Source organism: Macaca mulatta, chromosome 5 (genome assembly GCF_049350105.2).
Source record: "Macaca mulatta isolate MMU2019108-1 chromosome 5, T2T-MMU8v2.0, whole genome shotgun sequence".
NCBI classification, from domain to species: Eukaryota; Metazoa; Chordata; class Mammalia; order Primates; family Cercopithecidae; genus Macaca; species Macaca mulatta.
The window spans coordinates 109,016,184-109,039,879 of NC_133410.1; the positions used below are offsets into that span (position 1 = coordinate 109,016,184).

At 37.7% G+C, this 23,696-nt stretch overlaps 1 long non-coding RNA gene across 1 annotated transcript in view; it reads right to left on the reverse strand.

The window, feature by feature from the left end:
* Nucleotides 1–201: 201 nt before the first annotated feature.
* The window catches only part of LOC144340988 (uncharacterized), a 30,532-nt gene continuing 7,037 nt past the window's right edge, over nt 202–23,696 (reverse strand). Inside the window, exons 2-3 of the long non-coding RNA XR_013417526.1 lie at nt 5,158–5,324; nt 202–437 (exon numbers count right to left, since the gene is read on the reverse strand). This is a non-coding gene — a long non-coding RNA (uncharacterized LOC144340988). The remainder of the gene's footprint in view (nt 438–5,157; nt 5,325–23,696) is intronic.

Genomic DNA, 23,696 nt, shown 5'->3' on the forward strand with positions numbered 1-23,696 from the left:
CCTCCTTCTCCCTACCTGTAGCAACCACCATTCTACTTTCTGCTTTTATGAGTTTGGCGTTTTTAGGTTCTACATATGAAATCATGCAATATTTGTCTTTATGTGCCTATCCTGTTTCATTTAGCATAGTGTTCTCCAAGTTCATCCATATTGTTGCAATTGCCTTCCTTTTTAAGGCTCAATAATATTTCATTGTATATACATGCCATGTTTTCTTTATTCATTCATCATTTGATGGACACTTAAGTTTATTTCATATCTTGGCTATTGTGAATAATACTACAATGAACATGAGAGTGTAGGTATCTCTTCAAGATGTTTATTTCAGGACCGGAAACTGTGGCTCATGACCGTTATCTCAGCACTTTGTGAGGCCAAGGCAGGCAAATTGCTTGAGTTCAGGAGTCCAGCCTCTGTACCATAGTGAGAACTTGTCTCTACAAAAACAAACAAACAAACAAACAAACAAACAAAAAAAAACAGCAAAAAGAAATATAAAAATTAGCCCAGCATGGTGTTAGGTACCTGTAATCCCAGCTATTCAGGAGGCTGATGCAGGAGGATCACCTGAGCCCAGGAGGTGGAGGCTGCAGTGAGCCATGATCATGCCACTGCACTTCAGTCTGGGCAACAGAGCAAAATCCTGTCTCAGTAACAATAATAATAAAAGAATACTGATTTCATTTCCTTTAGATATTTTAGATATAGACTCAGAAGTGAGATTACTGGTTCATATGGTATTGCTGTCTACTCTCTCTTCAATTCTGTTTATATTTGCTTTATATATTTAGGTCCTCCAATGTTGAGTGAATATATATTTATAATTGTTACATATTCTTGATAAATTGACACCTTTATCATTATATAATGACCTTCTTTGTTTCTTGTGATAGTTTTTGACTTAAAGTCTATTTTGTCTGATATAAGTATAGCCACCCCTGCTTTGTTTTAGTTAACATTTTTATGAAATATTTTTTCCATCCCTGCACTTTCAGCCTATGTGTGTACTTAGGACTAAATTGAGTCTCTTTTAAGGAGCATATATTTGAATTTTGTTTTTATCCACTCAGCCACTCTATGTCTTTTTTTTTTCTTTCTTTTTTTTCTTTGAGACGGAGTCTTGCTCTCTCACCCAGGCTGGAGTGCCGTGGCATTATCTTAACTTACTGCAACCTCCACCTCCAGGGTTCAAGCGATTTTCCTGCCTCAGCCTCCTGAGTAGCTGGGATTACAGGCACCCATCACCACATCTGGCTAATTTTTGTATTTTTAGTGGAGTTGGGGTTTCACCACGTTGACCAGGCTGGTCTTGAGCTCCTGACCTCAGGTGATCCGCCCACCTTGGCCTCCCAAAGTGCTAGGATTACAGGCATGAGCCACAGTGCCTGGCCCTATGTCTTTTAATTAGATATTTTAATCTGTTTACATTTAAAATAATTATTGAGAGGTAAGAATTTACTATTGTCTTTTGTTAATTGTTTTCTGATGATTTTGTAGTTCCTTTCTTCTTCTTTTGATGTCTTTCTTTCTGATTTGATGATTTTGCAGTGTTATGCTTATTCCTTTATCTTTTGTATACCTACTAGACATTTTTTTGTGTCATTACCATCAAGCCTACATAAATCATCTCATAGTTAGGACAGCCTGTTTTAAGCTGATAACAACTTAACTGATAACAACTTAATTCCGATCACATACAAAAACTCTATGCTTAATTTCTCCTCCTCCCACATTCTGTGTTTTTGACATCACCATTTACATCTTTTTATATTATCCATCCATTAACCAATTATTGTAATTATGGTTATTTTTAATAGTTTTATATTTCATACTAGAGGTCAAAGTAATTTATATACCATTGTTACATTATTAAAGTATTCTGAATTTGACTATATTCTCATCTTTACAGTGAGTTTTATGTTTTCATATTGTTAGTTAGCATCCTTTTGTTTCAACTTGACAACCTCCCTTTAGTGTTTCTTGTAAGGCAGGTCTAGCAGTAATGAACTCTCTCTGCTTTTGTTTGTCTATGACTCTCTGTCTATTTCTGAAAGATAGCTCTCTTAAATATGGTATCCTTGTGACAGAGGTTTTTTTTATATTTCAGCACTCTGAATATAGCATTACACTTTCTCCTGGTCTGCAAGGTTTCTTCTGAGAAGTCCACTGATGGTTTTATGAGAGTTCCTTACTTGTGACCAGTCACTTTCCTCTTAATGCTTTCAAAATTCTCCCTTTGTAGTTAACTTTTGAGAATTTGATTGTAATGTGTCCCAGTGACCATCTCTTTATTTATCTGAGGTTCTTTAATTCTTTGAGTTTGGCTCCCTTTTTCTTTGCTCCCTTTTTCTTTGTCCCTTTTTTCTTTGCTCCTTCTGAAACTTTCATAATGCATATATTGGTTTGCTCAATGGTGTACTATAACTTCTGTAGGATTTATGCACTCTTTTTCATTTTTTTCTTTTTGTTTCTCATAATTTCTAGTGATGTATTTTTGAGCTCACTGATTCTTCCTTCTGCTTGACTGAGCCTACTGTTAAAGCATGCCATGGAGGTTTTTAGTTCAGTCATTGTGTTCTTCAGCTCCAGAATTTCTCATTGGTATTTATGGTTTATGGTTTCTGTCTCTTAAACTTATCTTGTTCATGTATTATTTTTCTGATTTTATTTCATTGTCTGTGTTCTCTTGTAGCTAGGTGGAGCTTGTTTAAGACAATTATTTTGAGTGCTTCGTCAGACAGTTCATGCGTTTTCATTTTTTTAGGTTTGGTTTCTTTGTTTTAATTTGTCCCTTTGGTGGTGGTGTGCTTCCCTGATTATTAATGATCCTTGTGTCTTTGTATTGGTGTCTACACATTTAAGAAATAGATACCTCTTTCAATATTTACAAACTATCTTCAACAGAGAAAGCTATTCTCCAGTCACCTTGCCTAGAAATTTTGAGTGGACCATCTAGTGGGGTCCATGTGTGTGCTTCCTGTTGGAGTACTTAGGTGAACTGACCTCACACCAGGGTCTGCAGGGGTATGCCTGGAACCTGAGTTCAATGGGGCAGGGCTCATGACTGGGTCCATAAGTATTGGCCTGGAGTCTGTGTCTTCAGGGACAAGCCTGGAGACTGGGTCCACAAAGGTGAGCCTGAAATTTGTTTCCGTAGGAGCTGACCTGGTGCTGGAGCATGACTTAAGTATGAGTCCACTGGGGCTGGTCTGGTGCTGGGGCAGGCCTGGCACCTGAGTCCATGGAGATGGGCTTGGCACTTGGGTCCATTGGAGTGGACCTGGTGCCAGGGTTAACTAGAGTTGATGTTGAAGTCAGGTGCTCACTTCACTCTTCTTCCCCCAGGTGGAGGGTATCTTTCTCCATACTGTGTGGAGGAGGGATGCAGATAAGGTGAAACTGTTCTTTCTACCTTCTTTAGGGTGTCTTTTCTTTATTTCTATGCTCCACCCAAGTGCTGTAATATCTCATATGGATTCCTTAGCTCTTATGAAGATGTTTTCATGCATGGATGGTTGTTCAAATTGGTGTTTCTGTGAAGGAACAAGTGCTGAAAATTTCTCCTCTACCATCTTGCTGATATCACCCTTCTACACTCACTTTTAAGCTATATCACAGTGTACAATTCTATGCATTTACTAAAGCTTATTTAGTTAGATAGCCCATATTTTATTTTATAATTGAACAAGGTCATAATGGAACAAAACCATTAAAATAATATAGAATGATAAAACTTAAAAAAAAAAAAACTTCTGACCATCTGGGAGCTACAATAGCTATTCTGAGGGGTGGGGAAGGGGCTGGCCTCTGAGGATTAGCAGTTTCTCTTGAGAGCAGAAATAGACCTGCTGGTGATGAGCTTTTCAATCTTTCATGAAATTCAGGGCTAGTTCTCAGGCTCAATGAGAAGGTGTTTAATTTCTCAGGGAACAATTCACAGAACAGAACTTTAGTAATATCAGGAAATATTTCCCAACATTGTCATTACCTTTAACTGATCTCTCCTAGTTTATAGCACCTCTGCAAAGGTGTCAAGTAAGATGGAGTCAGAGTTTTCAAAAACCAGTCTCTTCTGGTGTAGCAGGTGTTGAGCCATTACAAGGGCTCATTATTCCCTTGATTAATTTCTTTTCCTTTATTTGGTACCATGCTTACCGATTTGGGGTAGACTGAGTGAGCTTAATGGAGTCTCCCAAACTGAAACAGCCAACTGGAGCACAGTTCTTAATGGGATAAGAATAGTCATGCTTCCCAGCTTCCATCCATAGAGGTAGAATTGCGGAGTTCCATGAAAAGGGCATTAACATTTTCCAACCTTGCTGACTTTGAAAAGCCTGTCCCACCTAGGGCTAGCTAATTCCCAGAGATAGTTAAAAACTAGCCTATGAGTGTCTTTTATATGTACACTAACCAGTTAAGGTTCCATACCCCCACCACCTCCTCCCTAAGGCTCTCACACTCAGGGCCACTATACCCCTTTCCTAATCACCCCAGGGCCTGGCACCAGAAAACTAGGGACTGCCCTAGAGCCTGCTGAAATTTATTCAAACTAGCCAATCCTAAATCTGCATACCCTGTCTGTTCTGTTCCTTCCCATGAAAACCACCATAAAGATTATTTCCCACATTTCTCACTAAATCTCTCTGCCTCCTGACTGACTCTGGTGTTTCTCCATGTCCCAGCCCCCAACCCAACCCCTAACTCAGCCTCGGTGTGGTGTGGCAGGCTCTTCTCCTCTGGGGATGTGTGAGTATAACAAACTAAATTTTTAATGACAGTGATCTCCTGATCTGTTGGCCCAACCATGCTTGAATAACAATAAAGCCTACATTTTCAAACACACGGGTGGTACCTGCCAGCTTGAATTTGCATGTTGTTCCTCATATGCATTCACCTAGAGCCTAGAGGCTTCAAGCAACCACTATTCCTCCTGCTAGGGAGCTTTTGCTTTTGCTGTTCCTCTTGCCAGAAGCAACCCTCTTTATCCTGAACCATTCCCCAGACCGAGGGAGCCTCTCCACACTTCAGATCTCATCTCAATCATCTAAATCCTTAGAGACCTTACCTGAGCCCCAGTCTGTATTTGGCCCTTTGCCATTGTTCTAATGGCATTCTATTTTGTCTTTGTAGTGCATAACATACTCGGTGTTTGATTACCTGGGAGATTATTTGGTTAAGGTTTGGTTTTCCCTTTAAGACTGGAAATGCCAAGAGAACAGCAGCTGCATCCTTTTTTTCTCATTATTGCGTCCCTATTGCACTGTCCGGTACATGGCATGTGCTCCTTATTTGTGGATTGAAGGGATGGGTGAATCCCTTGGGGACTGTTGGAAAAGAGAGAAAGAGTCCTTAAAGATAAGCTAAAGTTCAGCAGAAGAAAGTTGGAAGAGTCTCAGAGAAATACATTTTATTACTGTTAAGATGGCCTCATTTTCCCCAGTCAGCTGAATCATAACAGATGACACAAAGTGTTAAATAAATCCAAGTACATATTTATGATGAAATATTATACAACCATTAAGAATTATGTTTGCAGTCTAATTGTCTCCTAAGTATGGCACAGTCATAAAAAGAAATACTACATAGTTACTCAAATTATACTGCAGATTTATGTTTACTAACATGGAAAAATGATCCTGATATATTGTTCATATTTTTAAAAAAGCAGATTAAATTTACAGAACAATTCGTATAGGTTAATGTTGCTTTGCTTAAAACTGGTATAAAATTATAAATATGTGCTTATGATATACAAGGAACTGTGAGAAACATTTTACATTAACATGAAATGTAACAGTCTTATAAGGAAATTACTATCATTATGTCCATTTTAAAGGTAAATAATAGGAAGCTTTTAGAGGTAAGACATTTGCCTATACTTCAGAGCTAATTATATTAACAATGATTAGTTATCTTTTTAAAATTTTATTTTTTAAACTTTATTTTCTAAATTTTCTGCAATTAACATAGGTTAGTTTTATAATAAAAGAAATAATGTTCTTATCTACATGCTTTAATGACATTAAAACATTAAAATATTAATTTTCTAAATTTTTTAACTTTTATTAGATTCAAGGGATATAGATTACATGGGTATTTTGAGTGATGCTCAGATTTGGGGTAAAATGACTTCATCATACAGGTAATATAGTAACCAATAATTTTTCAACCCTTCCCCCTTTCCCTCCCTCCTGCTCTAGTAGTCCCCAGTGTCTGTTGTTGCTATTTTTATGTTCATGAGCACCGGATGTTTAGCTCCCACTTATAAGTGAGAGCATTCAGTATTTGGTTTTCTGTTCCTGTGTTAATTTGCTTCCGAAAATAGCCTCCAGCTGCATCCATGTTATGGCAAAGCACATGATTTCATTCTTTTGTATGGCTGCCTAATATTCTATGGTGTATGTGTATCACACTTTATCCAATCCCCTCTTGACGGGCCTCTAGATTGATTCCATGTCTTTGCTATTGTGAATAGTGTTGCAATGAACATATGAGTGTGTCTTTTTGGTAGAACCACCTACTTTCTTTTGGATATATACTCAGTAATGGGATTGCTAGGTCGAATGGTAGTTCTGTTTTAAGTTTTTTGAGAAATATCTGAACTGCTTTCCACAGTGGCTAAACTAATTAACATTCCCAACAACAGTGAATAGGCATTCCTTTTCTCCACAGCCTCACCAACATCTGTTATTTTTTGACTCTTTAATAACAGCCACTTTGACCTGTGTGAGATGGTATCTCAATGTGATTTTGCTTTCCTTGATGATTAGCGATGTTGAGCATTTTTTCATACGTTGGCTGCTTGTATGTCTTCTTTCGAGAAGTGTCTGGTTCATGTTCTTTGCCTACTTTTTAATGGTTTTGTTGTTGTTGTTTTTTGCTTGTTGAATTAAGTCCTTAAAGATTCTGTATCTTAGACTTTTGTCAGATGCATAGATTGTGAATGTTTTCTCCTATTCTGTAGGTTGTCTGTTTACTCTGTTAATAGTTTCTTTCCCTGTACAGAAGCGCTTCAGTTTATTTAGGTCCCACCTGTCAATTTTTGCTTTTCTTGCAATTGCTTTTGAAGACTTAGTCGTAAATTCTTTGGCACGCCCGATTTCCAGAATGATATTGCCTAGGTTTTCTTCTAGGACTTTTATAGTTTGAGATCTTACATTTACATTTTTAATCTATCTTGAGTTAATTTTTGTATATGGTGAAAAGTAGAAGTCCAGTTTTCTTCTTCTGCCAATGACTAGCCAGCTATCCCAGTATTGCTTACTGAATAGAGAGTCCTTTCTCCATTGCTTATTTTTGTAGACTTTGTTGAAGATGAGATGGCTGTAGTTGTGCAGATTTATTTCCGGGTTCTCTGTTAAGTTCCATTGTTCTATGTATCTGTTTTTGTACCAGTACCATGCTGTTTTGATTACTATAGGCTTATAGTTCCAAGTCAGGTAATGTGATCCCTCCAGCTTTGTTCCATTTGCTTAGAGATGCTTTGGGTATTCAGGCTTTGTTTAGTTCCATATGAATTTTGCAATAGTCTTTTCTAATCTTCGAAAAGTAATGTTGGTAGTTTGGTAGGAATAGCATTTAATCTGTAGATTGCTTTGGGCAGTATGGCCATTTTAACAGTAAAATAATTGTTAACATTAATATTAATATTTTAATAAAATATTAACATTAACACTTTAATAAAATATACTTTCATAAAATATTACTTATACAATGTCAAAACACAGTAGACTAAAAGCCATATGTGGATAATTTTAATTATATTATTTTTGAATGAAGAGAGAATAGGAAATGGATGTCAATATTATAAATGAGTCTGTTTTCTCTTTATGCAATTTACATTTTTGACATTTCTTACAATAACCTTGCAATATTTGCTGTCATTTTATAAATGAGTCTACTTTCTCTTTAGACATTTTACATTTTTGACATTTCTTACAATAACCTTGCAATATTTGCTGTCATTTTATAAATGAGTCTGCTTTCTCTTTAGGCACTTTACATTTTTTAAATTTCTTACAATAACCTTGCAATATTTGCTGTCATTATTAAGCAATTTGCCAAAGTTGCCTACTATAGAGCAGCTGGCATTGGGATACTTTCATTTCAGGCCAAATCCCTGTAAAGTATCTGAGGTAACTGCAACTCTCATCTGACAATATCAAGTCTCTAAGAAAGAGATTTTAAAGGTTTTTTTTTTTTCTATAGCAAAATTAATTTTTATTTCAAGTCATCATTTTGCAAGAGGAGAACACCTTGACCTCAAATTTCATTCTCATTTCTTCCCCAGATGACTTCTACCTTCACCCCTCCCTGTACCCACTTTCTAGGGATTAGCCACCACATTTTACAATGTCTCAAAATATCAGGGAAAAATTAATATGTGTTAGTTCTTCAGAAATATTATTTTTCCTCACATCAGTGGTATAGAAACATTGATAACAGTCAAATCCCAAACCAAACTTACCTCGATTCACCCTTCTGAGTGATCAACACACTGGCTTTGCTTGGTAGTATTAAGTCATAATAATGCCACCCTCCTGTGACTTAAAGTCAGCCAGGTTGACATGATCTCTCTTTGATCAGGTTGAGGATTTATTGCCAAATGGAGTTAGAATCCTCTTTACCTAGAAAGGGTGGTCACACCAGGTCATCCTGGAGGGAACTAAAAGAGTACATTGAGCCTAAGCTGGCAGCTGCTTTTGCCTATTAAGTAGTCTTTCTGCTCTAGAGCAGATGGTGTTGGCAATGCCACATAAGTCAGCCTGGAAAGACACAAACACATTTAGAAGTTGACTTTGACTTTTCCTTTGAGTGTGTGTGTACATCTATCTATCTATCCACACACACACAGACACACAAATATAAACATATCACTAGCGTTTTTGTGATGTTTAGTTTGCAGGCTGGTCTGTCAATGTATTTTTAGTGCCTACTCAAACCAGTGCTGGCACACACTGAGCATTCAATACTTGTTTGTTGCATCAATGAATAAATAAACAGTAAATGAATTTACCTTTCCATAAACGATGACTATTCACAGAAAATATGTCATAGCCATGAAATGAGTCAGATGTATTTTATTTATAAAATGACACATGGGGAGTCTAAAGGGAAAAGAGTGTAACCAGCTGCTTTACTCAGAGTTCCAGAGTTGGAGTGGAGAAATCTACTGCAGTGATTCCTCTAGAGTAGGAAATACTTAGGGTTATGCCATGCTGAATGTGGAGAGAAGAGAGTTCATTGTTTTGTCTTTGGTGCACCAGGTTCATACCAGAGTAGCACTTCTGAGTGGAGGCATGCCAGGGCAATCAGTGCCACCACAGAGGATCAGTCAAGCTCGGTTCTTGTTCAGACTCAGGAAAACCTCAAAGAGATTCATTTCCTAGATATCCGGGAACAGCCAGAGGTACACACGTAGACACGTGGAAACTCTTCACGAGGCCTACTGAGTTTCTGGGATCTTCTCCCCCTGGTGTTGGAGTAAGCCAGGAATTCTATCCCAATAGAGATCTGGTAATAAGATTGGGAATTTGAAACTTGGTGTCTGGCAATGCCTTCTGTTTCCATTATCATAATCATAATCATTAACTTTGCAATTACATTTATCTGAACACCTATAGACCAGGCACTATGCCACATACTTTGTTTCTCATTGTTACAAGCTTTCGGGAAGATATTATTATCTCCCTGTTACAAGGGAGAAAATGAACCCCAGAGAGGCAAAATAATGTTCTCAAAGCTTACTGGGAAAAGGCTTGCCTTCTCAGTTGAAAAATTCTTTGACTCCCAATTACTTAGAGTTGCAGTTTTAATCTAGATTTTAAAGTGCCCTAGGAGGAACCCTCAGGAGCCATCTCAAGGAAAGGATCATGTGGAAAGTTTAAGGTTTCCTCCATGCAGCACACATTTTGATGAAGCATCTTTGATTTCACCTATTTTCAATTCTAGTCAACCATGTAATATTTAATATGAAGGGCTCTGCTTTGATATTTGAAAAAATTCAGAAAAAGAAGGAAAGGGAATGAAGGGGAAAGAAAGAAGAGAGATAAATGTTAAAAAGCATCAGCTTAAAGAAAAAATCCAAACTTTGAATTTTGACATTTCTGGATCTTCAGAAACTTTCCCCAAGACACCATTCCTTATGTAACTGCAATCCCTGTTCTTGAGCAGGCTTGATCCCATCAAACTGGACACACTGCTGTTTCTTAACTATTCCTCATGTCTATTTGCCTCTATGTCTCTTCATTGCTTCCCCAAGCTTATGCTGGTTTTTTTTTTTTTTTTTTTTCTGCCGTTCATTTCTGGCTGCCTCACAGCCTCCACCTCCTGAAGACTTCACTAGCTTCCCCTGACTGGAAGCTATTTAGCGTACTCTGAATGCACATAACACTTTGTCTTAATAATATTTTGAGACACTCAATAAGATAGATATTGTGTCCAGAATTTATTCCTTCAGGTGGGTTCTTGGTCTTGCTGACTTCAAGAATGAAGCTGTGGACCCTCACGGTGAGTGTTATAGCTCTTAAAGATGGTGTGTCCGGAGTTTGTTCCTTCAGATGTTCAGATGTGTCCAAAGTTTCTTCCTTCTGGTGGGTTCGTGGTCTCGCTGACTTCAGGAATGAAGCCGCAGATCCTCACGGTGAGTGTTACAGCTCTTAAAGGTGGTACAGACCCAAAGAGTGAGCAGCCCCAAGATTTATTGTGAAGAGTGAAAGAACAAAGCTTCCACAGCATGGAAGGGGACCCAAGCTGGTTGCTGCTGCTGGCTTGGGTGGCCAGCTTTTATTCCCTCATTTGGCCCTGCCCACATCCTGCTGATTGGTCCATTTTACAGAGAGATAATTGGTCCATTTTACAGAGTGCTGATTGGTGTGTTTACAATACTTTAGCTAGACACAGAGTGCTGATTGGTGCATTTTTACAGAGTGCTGATTGTTGCATTTACAATCCTTTAGCTAGACACAGAGCACTGATTGGTGCATTTACAGTCCTCTAGCTAGACAGAAAATTTCTCCAAGTCCCCACCCAACCCAGAAGCCCAGCTGGCTTCACCTCTCATTATCATAGCCTTGGGTAAGATGACTGAATAGAAACAGCTCTGGTCTGCAGCTCCCAGTGAGACCAAAGCAGAAGGTGGGTGATTTCTGCATTTCCAACTGAGGTACCTGGTTCATCTCATTAGGACTGGTTAGACAGTGAGTGCAGACCATGGAGGGCAACCAGAAGCAGTGGGGAGCTTTATCTCAGCAGGGAAGCACAAGGGGTCAAGGAACTCCCTCCCCTAGCCAAGGGAGGGAGGGACTGTGCCATAAAGGATGGAGCTATCTGGCCCAGATACTATGTGTTCTCATGGTCTTTGCAACCCACAGACCAGGAGATTCCCTCAGGTGCCTACACCACCAGGACCCTGGGAATCAAGCACAAAACTGGGCGGCCGTTTGGGCACACATTGAGCCAGCTGAAGGAGTTTTGTTTTGTTTTGTTTTTGATAACCCAGTGGTGCCTGGAATGCCAGCAAGAGAGAATCGTTCACTCCTATGGAAAGGGGGTTGAAGCCAGGGAGCTAAGTAGTCTAGTTCAGTGAATCCCACCCCCATGGAACCCAGCAAGCTAAGATCCACTGGCTTGAAATTCTCACTGCCAGCACGGCAGCCTGAAGTCGACCTGGAATATTTGAGCTTGGTGGGGGCAGGGGTGTCCACCATTACTGAGGCTTGAGTAGGCAGTTTTCCCCTCACAATGTAAACAAAGCTGCCAGGAAGTTCGGACTGGGCAGAGCCCACCTCAGTGAGCCAAGCTGCTGTAGCCAGGCTGCCTCTCTAGATTCCTCCTCTCTGGGCAGGGCATTTCTGAAGGAAAGGTAGCAGGTCCAGTCAAGGGCTTATAGATAAAATTCTCATCTCCCTGGGACAGAGCACCTGGGGGAAGGGGTGGCTGTGGGCACAGCTTCAGCAGACTTAAACATTGCTGCCTGCTAGCTCTGAAGAGAGCAGAGGATCTCCCAGCACAGTGCTGGAACTCTACTAAGGGAAATACTGCCTCCTCAAGTGGTTCCCTGATCTCTGTGCCTCCTAACTGGGAGACATCTCCCATCAGGAGTTGAAAGACACCTCATACAGGAGAGTTCCAGCTGGCATCTTGTGGGTGCCCCTCTGGGATGAAGCTTCCAGAGGAAGGAACAGGCAGCAACCTTTGCTGTTCTGCAGCCTCCACTGGTGATACCCAGGCAAACAGGGTCTGGAGTGGAACCCCAGCAAACTCCAGCAGACCTGCAGCAGAGGAGCCTCACTGTTAGAAGGAAAACTAAAACAGAAAGCAATAGCATCAACATCAACAAAAACGACAACCACGCAAAAACTCCATCCGAAGGTCACCAACAGCAAAGACCAAAGATAGATAAATCCACGAAAATGAGCAAAAAACAGTGCAAAAAGGCAGAAAATTCCAAAAACCAGAATGCCTCTTCTCCTTCAAAGGATCACAACTCTTGCCAGCAAGGGAATAAGACTGGATGGAGAATGAGTTTGACGAATTGACAGAAGTAGGCTTCAGAAGGTGGGTAATAACAAACTCCTCCGAGCTAAAGGAGCATGTTCATGTTCTAACCCAGTGCAAGGAAGCTAAGAACCTTGATAAAAGATTAGAGGAATTGCTAACTAGTATAACCAGTTTAGAGAAGAACATAAATGACCTGATGGAGGTGAAAAACACAGCACGAGAACTTCATGAAGCACACACAAGTATCAATAGCAAAATCGATTCAAGTGGAAGAAAGGATATCGGAGATTGAAGATCAACTTAATGAAATAAAGCATGAAAATGCAAGATTCGAGGAAAAAAAATGAAAAGGAATTAACAAAGCCTCCAAGAAATATGGAACTATGGGAAAAGACCAAACCTCTGTTTGATAGGTGTACCTGAAAGTGACGGGGAGAATGGAACTAAGTTGGAAAATAATCTTCAGGATATTACGCTGGAGAGCTTCCCCAACATAGCAAGACAGGCCAACATTCAAATTCAGGAAATGCAGAGAACACAACAAAGATACTCCTCAAGAATAGTAACCCCAAGACACATAATTGTCAGATTCACCAAGGTAGAAATGAAGAAAAAAATGTTAAGGGTAGCCTGAGAGAAAGGTCGGGTTACCCACAAAAGGAAGCCCATCAGACTAACAGCAGATCTCTCTGCAGAAATCCTACAAGCCAGAAGAGAAGAATTTAACATACTTAAAAAGAAGAATTTTCAACCCAGAATTTCATATTCAGCCAAACTAAGCTTCACAAGTTAAGAAGAAATAAAATCCTTTAAAGGCAAGCACATGCGGAGGGATTATGTCATCACCAGCCTTGTCTTACAAGAGCTCCCAAAGGAAGCACCAAATATGGAAAGGAAAAATCAGTACCAGCCGTGGCAAAAACAACCCAAAATGTAAAGACTATCAATGCTATGAAGAAACTGTATCAACTAATGGACAAAATAACCAGCTAGCATCATAAAGACAGGATCAAATTCACACAGAGCAATATTAACCTTAAATGTAAACAAGCTAAATGCCCCAATTAAAGGCACAGACTGGAAAATTGGATAAATTGTCAAGACCCATTGGTGTGCTGTATTCAGGAGATGCATCTCATGTGCAAGGACACACACAGGCTCAAAATAAAGGCATGGAGAAGGATTTACCAAGCAAATGGAAAGCAAAGAAAAGCAGGGGTTGCAATCCTAGTCTTTGACAAAACAGACTTTAAACCAACAAAGATCAAAGAAGACAAAGAAGGACATTACATAATGGCAAAGGGAACAATGCAACAAGAAGAGCTAACTATCCTAAATATATGTTCACCCAATACAGGAGCACCCAGATTCATAAAGAAAGATCTTAGAGACCTACAAAGAGACTTAGACTCCCACACAAAAATAGTGGGAGACCCCACTGTCAATATTAGACAGATCAATGAGACAGAAAATTAACAAGAATATTCAGGACTTGAACTCAGCTCTGGACCAAGCAGACCTAATAGACATCTACAGAACTCTCCACCCTAAATCAATAGAATATACATTATTTTCAGCACCACATAGCACTTATTCTAAAATTGACCACATAATTGGAAGTAAAACACTCCTCGGCAAATGCAAAAGAATGGAATCATAACAAACAGTCTCTCCGACCAAAGTGCAATCAAATTAGAACTCAAGATTAAGAAACTCACTCAAAATTTCACAACTACGTGGAAACTGAACAACTTGCTCCCTGTATGACTACTGGGTAAATAATGAAATTAAGGCAGAAATAAATAAGTTATTTGAACCCAATGAGAACAAAGACACAATGTACTAGAATTTCTGGAACACAGCTAAAGCAGCGTCTAGAGGGAAATTTATAGCACTTAATGCCCATGGGAGAAAGCAGGAAAGATCTAAAATCGACCTCCTAACATCACAATTAAAAGAACTGGAGAAGCAAGAGCAAACAAATTCAAAAGCTAGCAGATGAAAAGAAACAACTGGGATCAGAGCAGAACTTAAGGAGATAGAGACACAAAAACACCCTTCAAAAAATCAATGAATCCAGGAGCTCATTTTTTGAAAACATTAACAAAATCGACTGCTAGTCAGACTAATAAAGAAGAAAAGAGAGAAGAATCAAATAAATACAATAAAAAATGATAAAGGGGAGATCACCACCGATCCCACAGAAATGCTAACTACCATAAGAGGATACTATAAACACCTCTACACAAATAAACTAGAAAATCTAGAAGAAATGGATAAATTCCTGGACACATCCACCCTCCCAAGGCTAAACTTGGAAGAAGTCAAATCCCTGAATAGACCAATAACAAGTTCTGAAATTGAGGCAGTAATTAATAGCCTACCAACCAAAAAAAGTCCAGGACCATACAGATTCACAGCCAAATTCTACCAGAGGTACAAAGAGGAGCTGGTACCATTCTTTCTGAAACTATTCCAAATAATAGAAAAAGAGGAACTCCTCCCTAACTCATTTAATGAGACCAGACATCATCTTGATACCAAAACCTGGCAGGAGACAGAGAATCTGGGTGCACCTGTATTGGGTGAACATATATTTAGGATAGTTAGCTCTTCTTGTTGCATTGTTTCCTTTGCCATTAGGTAATGCCCTCCTTTGTCTTTTTTGATCTTTGTTGGTTTCAGAAAATTTCAGAAAAATTTTCTTTGTCTGAAAAGAAAATTTCAGGCCAATATCTCTGATCAACATAATGCGAAAATCCTCAATAAAATATTGGCAAACCGAATCCAGTAGTACATCAAAAAGCTTATCCACCACAATCAAGTCAGCTTCATCCCTGGGATGTAAGGCTGATTCAACATAAGAAAATCAATAAAGGTAATCCATCACATAAACAGAACCAATGACAAAAACCACATGATTATCTCAATAGATGCAGAAAAGGCCTTCGATAAAATTCAACACCCCTTCCTGCTAAAAACTCTCAATAAACTAGGTACTGATGGAACATATCTCAAAATAATAAGAGTTATTTACAACAAACCCACAGCCAATAACATACGGAATGGGCAAAAGCTGGAAGCATTCCTTTTGAAAACGGGCACAAGACAGGGATGCCCTATCTCACCACTCCTATTCAACATAGTATTGGAAGTGATGACCAGGGCAATCAGGAAAGAGAAAGAAATAAAGGGTATTCAAATAGAAAGAGAGGAAGTCAAATTATCTCTGTTTGCAGATGACATGATTGTATATTTAGAAAACCCATTGTCTCAGCCCAAAAACTCCTTAAGCTGATAAGCAACTTCAGCAAATTCTCAGGATAGAAAATCAATGTGCAAAAATCACAAGCATTCCTATACACCAATACTAGACAAACGGAGAGCCAAATCATGAGTGAACTCCCATTCACAATTGCTACAAAGAGAATAAAATACCTAGGAATGCAACTTACAAGGGATGTGAAGGACCTCTTCAAGGAGAACTACAAACCACTGCTCAAGGAAATAAGAGAGGATACAAACAAATGGAAAAACATTCCATGCTCACAGATGAAAGAATCAATATCGTGAAAATGGCCATACTGCCCAAAGTAATTCATAGATTCAGTGCTACCCCCATCAAGCTACCACTGACTTTCTTCACAGAATTAGAAAAAAAACTACTTTAAATTTCATATGGAACCAAAAAAGAGCCCATACAGCCAAGAAAATCCTAAGCAAAAAGAACAAACCTGGAGGCATCACACCACCTAGCTTCAAACTATACTACAAAGCCACAGTAACCAAAACAGCATGGTACTGGTACCAAAACAGATATATAGATCAATGGCACAGAGCAGAGTCTTCAGAAATAACACCACGTATCTACAACCATTTGATCTTTGACAAATCTGACAAAAACAAGAAATGGGGAAAGGATTCCCTATTTAATAAAAGGTGTTGGGAAAACTGCCTAGCCATATACAGAAAACTGAAACTGGACCCCTTTCTTACACCTTATACAAAGATTAACTTAAGATGAATTAAAGATTTAAATGTAATACCTAACACCATAAAAACCCTAGAAGAAAACCTAGGCAAAACCATTCAGGACATAGGCATGAGCAAGGACTTCATGACTAAAACATCAAAAGCAATGGCAACAAAGCCAAAATTGACAAATGGGATCTAATTAAACTGAAGAGCTTCTGGACAGCAAAAGAAACCATCATCAGAGTGAACAGGCAACCTACAGAATGGGAGGAAATTTTTGCAATATATCCATCTGACAAAGGGCTAATATCCAGAATCTACAAGGAACTTAAACAAATTTACAAGAAAAAAACAAAAAGTCCCATCAAAAAGTGGGCAAAGGATATGAACAGGCACTTCTCAAAAGAAATCATTTGTACAGCCAGGAAACACGAAAAAAAGCTCATCATCACTGATCATTAGAAAAATGTGAATCAAAACCACAATGAGATACCATCTCATGTCAGTTAGAATGGCGATTATTAAAAAGTCAGGAAACAACAGATGGTGGAGAAGATATGGAGAAATAGGAATGCTTTTACACTGTTGGTAGGAGCGCAAATTAGTTCAACCACTGTAGAAGACAGTGTTGTGATTCCTCGAGGATCTAGCACCAGAAATACCATTTGACCCAGCAATCCCATTACTGGGTATATACCCAAAGGATTATAAATCATTCTTCTATAAAGACACAGGCACACGTATATTTGTTGCAGCACTATTCACAATAGCAAAGACTTGGAACCAACCCATATGCCCATCAGTGATAGACTGGATAAAGAAAAGGGGGTGCATATACACCATGGAATACTATGCAGCCATAAAAAAGGATGAGTTCATGTCCTTTGTAGGGACATGGATGAAGCTGGAAACCATCATTCTTAGCAGACTAACACAGGAACAGAAAACCAAATGCCACATGTTCTCATTCATAAGTGGGAGTTGAAGAATGAGAACATATGGACACAGGGAGGGGAACATCACACACTAGAGCATGTTTGGAGGTAAGGGGCAAGGGGCGGGATAGCATTAGCAGAAATATCTAATGTAGATGACGGGTTGATGGGTGCAGCAAACCACCATGCATGTGGTGCAGCACATGTATACCTATGTGACAAACCTGCACATTCTGCACATGTATCCTAGAACTTAAATTATATTAAAAAAGAGATGGCTATAATGAAAAACAAAAACACAACAAAAATGTAATAATTCATATGAAACTGAGTTTATACTCCAATCAACCACACTTTGGAGTTTGTATAAAATATATCTTATTTCCACAAACAAAGATATTAACCGGAATAATCAACACTTAGTTTCCCTGTTCAGGTTATTTATTAACCGTCATTGCAAAGACTGAAAAACCAGGATGATTTCCTAGTTTGATCTAATTAATTTTAATTGTGTATATAAATATATGTTCATATGATAAATATTATATACCAAAATTAGCATGAGACAGATCCAATCAAGAACCAGTTCAATAATTGGACAAATTCAATGAAAAAGACAAATTCCTCCCCACAAAACCAAATATTATCAAAATCAACAGAAGTAGAAATCAAAAATCTTAATAACTCTTCATTTAATAAAGAAATTGAATTGCTTATTAGAAATCTTCCCCCACACACAAAATTATGACTCAAATGGGCTCATTGATGAGTTCTCTTAAATCTTTAAACAAACAATAATACCAGTATTACACAAGTTTTTCTAGAAAATAGAGAATTATATGACAAATTTTCCAGCTTTCCAACTCACTTTTTGAGGATACCATACCTAGGTTCCAAAACTTGACAAAAATACTGCAAACAAAGAAAATTACAGACCAATGCTTCTCAAGAATATTGGTGCAAAAATCCTAAATATATTTTCAACTGAAATACAGCAATACATAAAAAGCGTAATACACTCTAAGTAAAATGTAACTTTAGTTTAACATTCAAAAATCAAGAATGCAATTCACAATATTAACGAAACACAGGAGAAAAATCATATGATCATCTCCATACACACAGTAAAAACATTACACAATATCCAATATCCATTCATGACCAAAAAATGAACAAAGCCCAGTAAACCAGGACTAGAATTAATCTTTCTCAATTTGATAAAAAGGCATATATAACAAGAACACCCACAGCCAACATTTTACTTAATAGCAAAAGTCTGAGTATTTTCCTTCTAAGATTAAAAACAACACGAGGATGTCCATTTATACCACTTCTCTTCAACATGTCATTGGGGTCCCAGTCTATGCAAAAAGGCAGTGGTACTCGAGGGGATGATTTTGCCCTGCAAGAGATATTTTGCAATGCCAGGAGACATTTTTGGTTTTCACAACTCTGGGGAAAAGGAGATGTTACTGTTACCTAACGGGTAGAGGTCAGAGATGCTGTTAAGCATTCTATGATGCACAGGACAGGTTCAAAATGTCAACAGTGCTAGGGTTGAAAAATCCCCCAATAAGGCAAGGAAAGGAAATAAAATAATATATAAATTAGAAAGAAAAAAATGAAAATCATATTTATCTTCCAGATGACATGATTTTTCGTCTAGAAATTATGAAGAAATCTACTTTTATTTATATTTATTTATGTATTTATTTATTTTTGAAACAGGGTCTTGCCCTGTCGCCCAGGCTGGAGTGCAGTGGCGCGATCTTGGCTCACTACAACCTCCACTTATTGGGTTTGAGCAATTCTCCTGCCTCAGCTTTCCAAGTAGCTGGGATTACAGGCGCATGCCACCACACTCGGCTAATTTTTGTATCCTTACTAGAGACGGGGTTCACTACCTTGGCCAGGCTGGCCTCGAACTCCTGACCTCAAGTGATCTGCCCTCCTTGGCCTCCCAAAATGCTGCGATTACAGATGTGAGCCACCATGCCTGGCCAGAAATCTATTTTTAAAAACTACAGTACTAGAACTAGTGAGTGAATTTGTAAAGGTCATAGGAAATAAGATCAATATACCAAAAAATTAACTTTATTTTTATGTACTTCCCAAAAACAATTGGAAAATATTTTTAAATTATAGCAACAAACACACAAAATATTTCAGAATAAATTTAATGAAAGATATAAAAGATCTCTATACTTAAAACTATAAATATTCCTGAAATAAATTTTAAAAATCTAAATGAATGGAGAGATATAGAATGTTCATGGATCAAAAAACTCAATACTGTTAAGATATCTATTCTTCCCAAATTGATCTATAGGTTAAACCCAGTCACAATCAAAACACTGAAGCATTTTTATAGAAAATTACAGTATGATTCTACAAAAAGTTGGAGCACTTACGTTTTATTTCAAGACTTATGATAAAGCTACAGTAATTAAAATAATTTAGAATTATCATTAATATAGGCAAAAAAATGGATGGGAAAGATTTGAGAGATGGGAAATAAATCCTTATATACAGAGTCAGTTGATTTTCTATAAAGGTTTCAAGACAATTCAACAGGTGAAGAAAAATTGTTTAAACGAATGGAGCTGGAAAAACTAGAATAAATACATGGAAAAAAAATAAACCTCAACTTCAACCACACATTATACATAAAACTCAATTCAAGATGGGTCACACACCTAAATGTAAAGGCAAAAATTATCAAGCTTCTAGGAAAAACATAAGAGAGAACATCTTTGGAACCTTGAGAGGCAAAGATTTCTTAGAGGTGACACGAAAGGTACTAATTATATACGAAAAATAGAAAAAATTGATTTCATTAAAATTTAAAACTTCTATTCATCAAGACACTATTAAAATGAAAAGGCAAACCATATATGGGAAAAATATTTACATACCCATAGCTAACAAAGAACTTGTACCCAGAATAGAAATACTTAAAAAGAAAAGACAACCCAATTTAAAAGTGGGCACAAGATTTGAACGACAATTTACACCCAGAAAGGAGCCTTAATCCACAGGGAAAATTAGCACACACAAAAATGACTGTTTGCATTCCTAATCTCTATTGCCTTCTGCAGGTTAAGTATCTCTTACCCAAAATGCTTAGAACCAGAAGAGTTTCAGATTTAAATTTTTTTTCAGATTATAATATTTGCTTTATACATCCTAGTTGTGCACCCCAAATCAGAAAATTTAAAATTCAAAATGCTCCAATGAGTATTTCCTTGGAGCATCATGTTAGCACTCAAAAAGTTTCAGATTTTGGAGCATTTCAGATTTTGGATTTGTGATGCGCAACCTGTACCACTAAGAAGTCTCACAATTTCACTATCAAAGAAAGATGAGTGATATTCTTTACATTATGAATGCAATCTAAGACATGAATCCTCTAAGCTTGGATGGTTTTGTTTGAAGAGGTGAGAAAGACAAATTTTAAAATTACATTCTTACTGCAGGAGACTTGAACATGGCAGATTAAGCACAAATATTTATTTCCTCCCCCAATCCGTGTTAAAACAACAATAAAAGAATAAAAATATTCTAAACCCACAATTTAAAAAGAGAACAGATTACAGGAAATGAGGTATGTCAATAAACTTTTGGAAGATGAGATGTTGGCTAGGCGTAGTAAAGAAAGCTGAAATGTAAGCATCTAAGATGCAAAGGAAGATGCTCACAAATAGCAAGCCATTTCATCCAGCAGCACCAAGGAGAGTCCCAAGCATTGGATGCACCAGTTACTGTGGAAGTTGTTGGTGAGAAATATAGTGAGAAGTGATAAAAGTATGTGTGAAGAGCATGTAGATTCCCAGGTAGCCTCCCCACACCTCCTCATAGCTAAGTGACTGCCTCTGCTCCAATCTAGCAAGGACAGGAAGGTGTATTCTCTAGAGAATCCAGGCAGTCTTTAAGGCTAACGACAAAATTCTGTGTTAAGCTTTTAAGCAAATTTAGAATTTAGAAAACTTGCATCTGCACAGTAAAGAAACAGTTTCCCAATACATAAAGACTTTTCTGATTAGTGGCTTTATTAAGAATGTGTTTATTTGATATTATACAATAAAAAGGGTCAAATTTGGAAGATCTGCGTATCTCAGTGAAGCAATATTTTCCAAATGAGCAATATGCCATGCAGAGAGCAACACACACATGTACACTTAGATATGTATGAATATATTTATTTTTATGACCTCCACATATTGAAAAGTTTGGGGTTTATATTAGCTTTCCCCGTTTTCTGTAATTGTAACTTTTTTCTCCAACTTTGTGAAATCTGGCTCCCATTATTCTCAGTCTGCTTACATATTTGGTCAGTCCTCATATGAAAGCAATCTACTGACCTTGCTGGGCTGCTACAGAACTGGGTGTTTCTTTCTCATAAAAGCACCCAACACCTCTGTGAGATGCTGCTGCCTTTGTTAAGATGTGTCTTCCCTGCTTAGGCCCCTGGTCCCTATAGTTTTTGGGTAGCATTATTATGGAAGGACAGAAAGGAGGGAGGGGAAAAGAAAGTGTCCTTATATTTAATGTAGTTGAATTCATTAGTATTTTCCTTCATGGTTTGGATTACTTTTGTCTAAAAAAATCTTCTCTATTCCAATTTTTAAAGATATCCTACTATATTTTCTTCTAAAGGTTTATATTTTTGTCTTCCTCACATAAATCTTTAGTCTACTTAGGACTGATTTTTGTTTGTGGCAGGTGGTAGGGATCCAATAATAATAATTTTGTAATGTGGATAACATTTGTTCCATTACCATTTATGGAGGTATATTTCTTTATTATAAAATATACTTTTAAAAATAGTAAAGTGAAAGTAATCTACTTTAGTTTGAAGAAGAACAGAAGAGAGAACTTAAACCCTATTATATCATGTCTGAGCTTCAGTAGATCATGTTGACTACTGTTCTGCTGAGGCTAAGACATGACGTAGAGTTGCATCTCCTAATACAGTTTGCTTCACGCCATAACATTTCCTGAGAAGAAAATTCAAATGTTAAACCAAGATAGGCAATTGTATTTCTGATAAAATTAAAGAATTATCTTGCTTGTGTTACCAAGAAGCTAAAATATATTAAAGCAAAAATTGGAGAACTACTCATGTAATTTTTCAGTAGAAGGCTTACAGTCATCATTCACATGTTATACATTTCCTCTGATTAATATTTCCCCTGATTAATCTTATGCCTACACAAATACTCATGGCTTCCCTTTGACATAAATACTTGTCACAGCTGCTACTGATGAACACAGAGTCGTCTCTGACTAGCCAACTGTCTATGTTGACTCATCAGAATATAGATTCTCTAATCTTTTCTTAATAAGATAACATAGCAAATACAGAATGTAATTATAATAATTGCAAAAACATAAGAACCTATAGAAATAAATTTTTTTAGTAAAAAATACATAAATCTGAAAAGTTTACACAATGCTTGTGAGTGAATTAAATTCCTATACACGTAGTGAAGTTTAATGTTTGAATGAAACCAGCATTGTGTGCCAAAAATCTAATGTAAAGATTAGGTCTAGGCTAGGAGCAGTGGCTCACACCTATAATCCCAGCACTTTGAGAGGCCAAGGTGGGTGAATCACTTGAGGTCAGGAGTTTATAACCAGCCTGGCCAACATGGTGAAATTCTATCTCTACTAAAAATACAAAAATTAGCTGGGCGTGGTGGTGCACACCTGTAATCTCAGCTACCTGAGAGGCTGAGGCAGGCGAATTGTTTGAACACGGGAGGTGGAGGTTGCAGTGAGCCGAGATTGTGCCACTGCACTCCATCCAGCCTGGGTGACAGAGCGAACCTCCGTTAAAAAAAAAAAAAAAGAAGTTTAGGTCTATTCTAAAATAACTTCTTACTTTTCCTGAATCATTGTATGATGATTTCAATTGTTTACATTCTTTGAGCGGCAGTTTACATGTAGTACATTATTTTAAAAACATCTTATTGAGGCATACTAGTGTGTCTTGTGGACCAGGAATACCACCTTCAAAATAGAGACTATGGGCTCTTTCTGATATTAAGCTTAAGGAGTAATTGATACTTTGAATTTCTCAGTAACTAGCTCTTCTTTTCCTTTGATGGAAACCATATCTGTTGTGCTTATAGTCAGTGTAAAATAGTTTTGCTGTTGCTAAATAATGGGGGTATAGGATACTAGAAAATGACATTTCAGACTTTCCTCAGGGGTGAGTCACCTAGCACAACCTGGGGCAATGAGTAGAGCTGCTGACATAAGTTTGGTTACTCATTGAGAATC